This window comes from Otolemur garnettii, unplaced genomic scaffold (genome assembly GCF_000181295.1).
Source record: "Otolemur garnettii isolate 467f Iridium unplaced genomic scaffold, OtoGar3 scaffold00499, whole genome shotgun sequence".
Taxonomy (NCBI): Eukaryota; Metazoa; Chordata; class Mammalia; order Primates; family Galagidae; genus Otolemur; species Otolemur garnettii.
Genome location: NW_003852894.1, coordinates 16,390 through 25,746, shown reverse-complemented (window position 1 = coordinate 25,746; position 9,357 = coordinate 16,390). Strand labels below are relative to the sequence as shown.

General features: G+C 36.2%; 1 protein-coding gene across 1 annotated transcript in view; it reads left to right on the top strand.

Moving 5' to 3' along the window:
• The window catches only part of LOC100945878 (antigen WC1.1-like), a gene marked incomplete at its 3' end in the record, with an annotated part of 30,480 nt that overhangs the window by 7,629 nt on the left and 13,494 nt on the right, over positions 1 to 9,357 (top strand). The window lies entirely within an intron of this gene.

Here is a 9,357-nt window from a genome sequence, read left to right as displayed (position 1 = left end):
CTGATTGATGAGATTAGAGATTTTACTCTTTTTTTCTTGGTTAGGCTGGCCAAAGGTTTATCTATTTTATCGACCTTTTCAAAAAACCAACTTTTGGATTCATTTGTTCTTTTCTTATTGATTAGTTTGAGTTCTCTGTGGAGTCTATAATCAGACCTTTGTCAGAAACATAATCTGCAAAAATTTTCTCCCATTCTAAAGGCTGTCTGTTTGCTTTACTTACAGTGCTCTTGGCTGTGTAGAGCCATGCTAAAAAACTTGATCAGATCCAGCGTGGCACCTGTGTCTCAAAGGAGTAGGGTGCTGGCCCCATATACTGGAGGTAGCAGGTTCAAAGCCCCCAGCTAAAAACTGCAAAAAAAAAAAAAAAAAAGACAACAACAACACACACACACACACACACAAACCCATAACAAACAAACAAACAAAAAAACTTGATCAGATCCTAGTAATATGTATTTCTGGTGTTGCTTCAATTACCAATGGGATCCTCCTCATAAAATTTTTTCCCAGGCCAATATCTTCAAGTTTTTTTCCTGCACTCTCTTCTTTTACAGTTTCATGTCTAAGTTTAAATCTTTTATCCTGTGAGATTCGATTTTTGTTAGTGGTGAAAGGTAAGGTTCCAGTTTCAGTCTTCAATAGGTCACTATCCAGTTCTCTCAGCACCATTTCTGTACAGGGAAACATCTGTGAATCACTACACACACTCCTTTTGTGACAGTGAACCTGTCAGAGGGAAGGACTGGAAAGAGGATGTACTTTCCCTTGGTTGAACTCTGTTTTTCTATAAGCATAGTATGAGTCATTGTTTTACCCTAGGCTAGTAGGTGTATAGGAACATGAGATGTCACTAAACCACTGAGAGAGGAATTTATGAATTTGGGTCAAATTGCAAGTCTCCTTTGCAGACTCAGACATAAGTAGGCATAGCTCTTGTGCTGGAAGGACCAGAGAACTGTGGATGAAATGCTGAATCATAGGTTGTCCTTCCATGATTACTGGAAAAGATTCTTTTTCCATTTTTGTTACACAACAAAATCTATCTAAACTCAAACTTTAAGGCACACTTAGTCATGTGATGGCAAATCAATGGTGGATGCAATAAAATATTAACTTGTATATTTTATCATAAGATATTATAGAGTTTATACATATACCCAATGGTTTTGGTGAGTTTATACTTGACTGTTCCTATGATATATGAAATGATATATATGATATACCTCACTGTTCCTATGAAATGCATTGGTGAATATTTGATAAGCATAGGAGGAAGATGACAAATGGAATTCTTGAAGAAAGTATACAAGGCTTGTTGTAATTGGGCTGTTGAGGATGGCAATGGGAGCTGTTGAAAGACACATAAGGGGTTCTTTGAGTGGTGTTGAGAATCCAAATAGGGTATGAAGAATCTCAGGAGTACATTTAGGTGAATTCTGTATGGATGATTGTAAGGAAGAAAAAAACATGCTGTCTATTTCTGGCTTTCAAAGGTGAGTGTGCAACCCAAGAGCTGAGGGCAAATTTGACCTTCCAGGAAGATCCTTTGATATTTGTGGGTTTCTGTGTGGGTACATACTACATCCAATGGGGACATTCCCAGCTTCTTGGGGAACCCATCCTAACTGTATAATGGGCACCTGCCCATCTTTCAGCCACTCCAAGAGTAGCTGACAAAGAGGCCTTTCATGGTCATGTGCCAAACACACACCCAGGTACCTTACGTCCTTTCAGTCCTAATTACCCAATGCCCTTAGATCACTAGAGAGGAATCATACCTTGCTAAGTCTGGGCCTGGGTACCTTTTTTTTTTATTAAGTCATTTGTACATAGATCATAAATACATTTATACCATTATGGGATTCAATATGTTGATTATTTGTACAAATTGGAGTGCTTACATCCTACTAATCAACATAGCCTTCATCTCATTTACCGAATTACAGAGTTAAGACATTTGTGTTCTACACCTGATAGATCCAACTTGTACTTGCAATATGCTCCATAGATGTGGTCCCCCACTAACTCTCCCTCTATCAATCCACCCCTCTCCCTTCCCCTCTCCCACCCCTTCCCTCCTTCATCCTAGGCTATAGTTGTGTTTCATTTTTCATATGCAAGTGTGAGTGATTATAAATTGGTTTCACAGTAGTACTGAGTACATTGGATATATTTTTTTCCATTCCTAAGATACTTTACTAAGAAGAATATTTTCCAGCTCCATCCATGTAAACATAAAAGAGATAAAGTCTCCATTTTTATTAATCCATTCATGGGTGATGGGCACTTAGGCTTCTTCCATGACTTGGCAATTATGAATTGAGCTGCAATGAGCAATCTGGTGCAAATATCTTTATTGCCAAATTATTTTTGGTCCTTTGGACATACACCTCGAAGAGGAATTGTAGGATCAAACGGAAGGCCTACATTTAGATCCCTGAGTGTTCTCCAAACTTACTTCCAAAAGGAATATACTAGCTTGCATTCTTACCAGCAGTGCAGAAGTGTTCCCTTTTCTCCACAGTGATGCCAACATCTGTAGTTTTGGGATTTTGTGATGTGGACTACTCTTACTGGAGTTAGATGGTATCTCAGAGTAGTTTTGGTTTGCATTTCTCTGATGATTAAAGATGATGAGCATTTTTTCATGTGTCTGTAGACCATGCACCTGTCTTCTTCAGAGAAGCTTCTGTTGATGTCTCTTGCCCACAATGAAATGGGATGACTTGTTTTATTCTTAGTAATAAGTTTGAGTTCTCTGTGGATTCTGGTTATTACACCTTTGTCAGAAATATAACTTGCAAAAATCCTCTCCCATTCTGAGGGCTGTCTATTTGCTTTACTTAGTCCTTCCTCCTTTTTTGACCAAAGTAATGGTGTGTATGTATCATTTCTAACTTATCACACAAAAATTGCGTGCAGTCACTATAGTACAAGACACAGATTCTTGATTTTAGGGTTAAGTTTTACTTTTAATTATGTTATATTTGTTCCTGGGTTTTTTTTTTTGGTATTAAGTTAAATATATTAATTCTAAATTCAGTGGTCCTTGGTAATATTGCTTTTATTCTGCCATTTCTTCTGCCCAAAAGGGTGTCCCAACATTTTCCAAGTCAGGTCCGAAGACTGATTTCCACTAAAAGGACAAGGATCTTGACAGTTTCCACCAGTATAAACCCAGTCTTCATCTTGAAAATGTTACCTACTCTCCTGAGATAAATCAGTTGCAAGTTCAGTGAACAGTTCCCACATTAGTTGGACTCTTCTTTGGCCTCATGTGCATAGAAAAATGAAATCAAAGAAGAGGGTATTCTCTCTGATGAGCCCAAACTCTATTTTATCTTAGATAAGAACAGCTATGAAGTCATTAGGAACATTATTTATCTCAGACATCTGGTAGTGGAGAAGAGGAAGGGAAATAATTTTCTCTCTAGATACCTGTATACTACTGATAGATTACCAAAAACGTTTATTTTTGCAATTAAATGCTAATGAGCTTTTAAAACTATAATATACAGAATACCTATTTAATTTAAGACCTCAGTAATACACATCTTTTGAAATTAGATGCTCTTGATTGGGAAGAACAATGGAGACATGAACCTGAATCATACTCATACTGTGACCTGTTGACCCATCATTATTTGTAACAAATTTCTTCAGTCTCTCAGAATGACACATGGCAATGACTTCTGTGTAGCATTGATGGTTGGCTGAGATTTCTAAATCACCTATATTTCAAAACTATTGCAACACTTCGTGTGTGTCTGTTATGTTAAAATAAAGTTTCCAGAACACAGAAATGCTCAAAAATACTTTCAAGAAAGATGAGTAAAGGGATCATTGAATTGAGAGCATGAGGCTTCTGGGGTTACATCAGGAACTCTGTCCGACACAGAGGCCCAAACTGAAATGATACCCCAGAAACATTTGTTAATGAATTTTACTCTTTCACTACTCTCTCAGGCTATTGAAGTGTTAGAGGCCCATTGATCTGTAAAGGGTGAAATGCTAAATTTGGGAACTGCACTGGGTGATCTATTTTTTTTTCCTCAGGAATGTTTCCAGTTTTCATCAAAGGAAATTATGCAAAAGTTTCTTGAAAGGGTTCTATATTATGCTGGAAACCCATGTCTAAGACACTGACACTATCATCACAGTCCAACTGGAGGGAACAATAATAAGACATTCTTCTGAATGCTCTCAGGTGGAAGTTAGCAAAGAAGTAGTGGTATTGCGCCTGAATTAGGTGTTCCACCTGTCTTCTTGGAAGCTAGAAAGGTACTGTTTATTACTAAAAGAAGTGAAAAATAAAGGACAATAGTGAAACCAAAGACAGAGTAAAGTAGCCATCTAGTTATGCCAAGAGCTCTGATTCAGTCATTCACAACTGAGTGTACTCAGTGATGGTACTGGTACTAACCCCCAACGTGGAGGTAGGATTTAGTGGAAACTTGTGCAATTATGAGGAAGATATGATTGCTCCCACAGGCAGAGTCTATAGCCAGTCAGGTTTTCTGTTCTGGCTGGGGGTGGAGGATGATCATTACTGTACCTGACCCTGGTCACCAATATCAATGGTTAACTTTTAATGATACCACTTCTGATCTCACACTCTTTAAAGCCATAAGGCTTTGAGGTTTAGTCATTTTTGTTTGGGATTCTTCTATCAGGATACTCTGCATTTTGGCTTTCTAGTAAGATAGATACATTATTATCACTTCATCCTAAACATGATAGATATTGATGCAGGAACAATTCAGGCATCCAGAGTTCACCTTATTTTTATTTATTTATTTATTTTTTTGTAGAGAAAAAAATACTACTTTATCACCTTTGGTAGAGTGCTGTGGTGTCACACAGCTCACAGCAACCTACAACTCCTGGGCTTAGGTGATTCTCCTGCCTCAGCCTCCCAAGTAGCTGGAACCACAGGTGCCTGCCACAGCGCCCAGCTGGTTTTTGTTGCAGCTTGGACAGGGCTGGGTTTGAATTTGCCACCCTCAGTATATGGGGCTGGTGCCCTATCCACTGAGCCACAGGCGTTGCCCCAGAGTTCACTTTAATACATCAATATCTTTGAGAAATATGAGCATGTCTAATTAGAATGTCTGAAGAAACCATCCTGAGAATATAGATTAATGCTTTTGGCATTCACCACTTTTTGATGGCTACTTCAACAGAAAACAAAACAAAACTGAATACTTACTATGTTTTTCTCTTTAGAAAGGGAATTGCTGCTAAATTTTTTATTATCTAGATTTACTGTTAGATAATATGTTTATATCTGTAGTTCAGAGACTCCCTGAAACTCCAAACCCAAGCTTGAAGTCACTTTCTGATGATCTTCCTGATATCTCATAGTTTCATGCTTTTACTTATTGTATTTACTTATTTATTATCCTCTTAATTTCTTTTTAAATTTCCATATACTAAGGGGTACAAATATTTTTGTAACATGGACATCTTTTACATTGCTTAATTCAGAACTGCTAGTGTGCCTTTCACATGAATAGTGTTCATTGTACTCACTAGATAGGTTTCTACCCCTCTCCTACTCTCTTTGCCTTTTCTAGATTTCCAATGACTTACTTTTCTCTGTGTCAATGTGTACCCATCAACTAGTCTGAAATTAGAGGGTACATGTGGTATTTGTTTTTCAATTCCTGACAAACTTCACTTAGGATAATGGTCTCCATTTCCTTCCAATGCAAAAGATATTAATTCTTTCCTTTTTATGGCTAAGAAGTACTGCATGGTACTCAGGACTCCATATACATAGCACATTTGGTTAATCCATGGACAGTTTGATTTCACATTTTTGTGACTGTGAATCATGCTGGAATAATCATTTGAGTGTAAGTGTCTTATAACTTCCTTGGAGTAGACACTCAGGAGTCTGGGTTGGATGCTAAGTCTACATTTTTTTATTTTGTAGAGACAGAGTCTTGTTTTATCGCCCTCAGTAGAGTGCTGTGGCATCACAGCTCACAGCAACCTCCAACTCCTGGGCTTAGACGATTCTCTTGTCTTAGCCTCCTGAGTAGCTGGGACTACAGGTGCCCGCCACAATGCCTGGCTATTTTTTTTTTGTTGTTGTTGTTGCAGTTTGGCTGGGGGTGGGTTTGAACCTGCCACCCTCAGTATATGGGGCTGGCGCCCTACCCAATGAGCACAGGCGCTGCCCTACATTTATTTTTTTGAGGAATCTCTATGCTATTTTCTATAGAGGTTGTACTAATTTGCATCCTGCCAATAGTGTGTAAGTGTTCCTTTCTGCATCTATGTCAACATCTGCTATTATTATTTTTTGATTTTAAAATTGGCCATTCTGACAGGGTAAGGTGGTATTTCATTGTGGCTTTAATTTGCGTTTCTCTGATGATTAGTGATGTTGAGTGTTTTTTTCATATGTTTATTGCTTATTTGTCTATTTTCTTTTGAAAAACTTCTGTTCATATCTTTTGCCCACTTTTAAATGGGGTTTTGGTTTTTTTCTTGCCAGTTTATTTGAGTTCTTTGTAGATTCTGAATATTATCCCTTTCTTGGATGTAGAATTTGTGAATATTTTCTCCCTTTCTGTAGTTTGTCTGTTTACTTTTTTGGTTATTTTCTTTGGTGCAGAAGCTTTTTAATTTAATGAAGTGTTATTTGTTTTCATTGTTGCTGTAATTGTCCTTAGGGTAGTGCTAATAAATTCTTTGTCCAGGCCAATGTCTAAAAGAATTTTTTTCTACATTTTATTCTATAATTGTTGAGGTTTCCTGCTTTACATTTTTAATGATTTCATGTGTTCCATTTCATTAATCTTGAATTAATTTTTATAAGTGGTGAGAGATGGGATCATCTTTAATTCTTGTGATGTAGCTATCCATTTTTCTCAGCACCATGTATTAGGCCTTTCTTTCCCCAGTGTATGTTGTTGTCTGCTTTGTCCAACATCAGTTAGTTGTAGGTAAATGGTACTATGTTTGGTTTATGTTCTGTTCCATTGGTTAATATACCCATTTTGTACTAATACTATGCTGTTCTAGTTACTCTATCCTTGTAGTATAATTTGCAGTCTAGTAGTGTGATGCCTCCAGATTTTTTTTTTTTTTTTTGATTAAGATTGTTTTGGCTATTCAGGATCTCTTTTGGTTCCAAATGAAGTATAGAATTATTTTTTGTAGATCTGTTAAATATGACATTGATATTTTGATGGGGTTTGTGTTCAATTTGTAAATCACTTTGGGTAGTATATACATTAAACAATGTCAATTCTGCACATTCATGAACATGATATATTTTTTATTTGTTCATGTTATCTATAATTTCCTTCATGAGTATTTTATAGTTCTCCTTGTAGAGGTCTTTACCTTCTTGATTAAGTATATTCCTAAGTATTTTATTTTCTTTGTAGCTGTTGTGAATGTTATTGAGTCTTTGATCTGATTTTAAACATGACTGTTATAGTATATAGAAGTGCTACTGACTTCTATACATTGATTTGTAATCTGAGATTTTGCTGAACTTATTGATTTATTCTAGTACTCTCTTTGTCAAGTCTTTGCAATTTTGAGGTGCAAGATTATATCATTTGTGAAAAGCAATAGTTTGACCTCCTCTTTTCTGATTTGGATATCTTTTATTTCTTTCTCTTGCCTGATTACTCTGTTAGGACTTCTACTACTGCGTTCAATAGAGGTGGTGATAGTGGGTCCCCTTGTCTTTTTTCCATTCTTAGAGGAATACTTTGAACTCTTCACCTTTCAGTGTGATATTGCTGTGGTTTTGTCCTATATGACATTTATAATTTTTGGATATATTCCTTCTATTCCTAGTTTGTTGGGGTTTTTGTCATAGAAGAGTGCTGGATTTTATTGAATGCTTTTTCTGCATCTATTGAGATAATGACATGATCTTTGTTTTTGCTTCTTCTGCTTATGTGGTGAATCACATGTATTGATTTATATATGCTGAACCATCCTTGCATCCCTGGGATAAATCCTGCTTGGTCATGTGAATTATGTTTTTATGTGCTGTTGAATTTGGTTTGTTTGTATTTTGTTGAGAACTTTTGAATCTATATTCATGATGGATATAGTTCTGTAATTTTATTTGTTGTGTCCCTTCTTGGCTTTGGTATAAAGATAATACTTGCCTTTTAGAATGAGTTAGGGAGAAGTCTCTCCTTTTCAATTTTATAGAATAAATTCTGTAGTATGGGTATCAGCTCTTAGTTATGTATCTGGCGTCTTTCATTCTTGATTCCATCTTGTCCAGTCCTTCTTTAACTGAGAGTTTTTTTCTTTTTTTCTTTTTTAAATTAAATGATAGCTGTGTACATTAATGCAACCATGGGGTACAGTGTGATGTTTTCATATACAATTTGAAATACTTTCATCAAACTGGTTAACATAGCCTTTATGTCATTTTCTTAGTTATTGTGTTAAGATGTTTATATTCTACTCTTAGAAAGATTCACTTGTACCCTTTTAAGATAAACCATAGAAGTGATCCCTCCAATCACCCTCCCTCCCTTCCCCCTCCTCCCTCCCCAGAGTTTTTTTAAGTTATGAACTTCAATATTTCTCTGTGTTACTGGTCTGTTCAAGAGTTCTATTTCTTCTAGACTGAGTCTTTGGAGGTTGTGAGTTTCCAGGAACTTGTCTAGTACCTCTGTTTTCTACTTTATATGCACAAAGATTTTCGTAGTATTTGCAGATGTTATTTTGTATTTTTGTGGTATGAATTGTAATGCCCCCTTTTCATTTCTGATTGAGCTCTGCCTGCTCCCCCCTCATCTGGCTGGGGCTGTGGGAAGACTATTGTTGCAAAGCTGAATACTGAGCAGACATGACACCATGCATCTGAGAGCTCAGGATGGTGTTATGAAATGTAAATATAGTTGTGAGGTCTTGATAAATATTGAAAGTTTTTTCATTCATTAAAAAAATGTAAGTTAGTTGGTATTATTATTCAGGAACTGAAAGCTTCTGGCAATGAAATAGTGAAAAAGATGAGCCTAGTCTTTTCCTTCATTGAATTCACCTTCAGTGAATATAAATCTTATAAAGGGAGATAGACAGATGATAGATATCATTTTAATACATAGGATAATATATTCTTACAAAAGGATATATATGAGCAAATATATATACATACATGTGTGTGTATATACATGAATGAATATCCATATATATGTATGTACATCTATATATTCATTCTTGGGCTTCAATTATATTCCCTCTGAACTTTTCTTTAGAAACTTACTCATGGCCCATCGATCCACGAATGGATCAACAAACTGTGGTATATGTACACCATGGAATACTATGCAGCCATAAAGAAAGATGGAGACTTTACGTCCT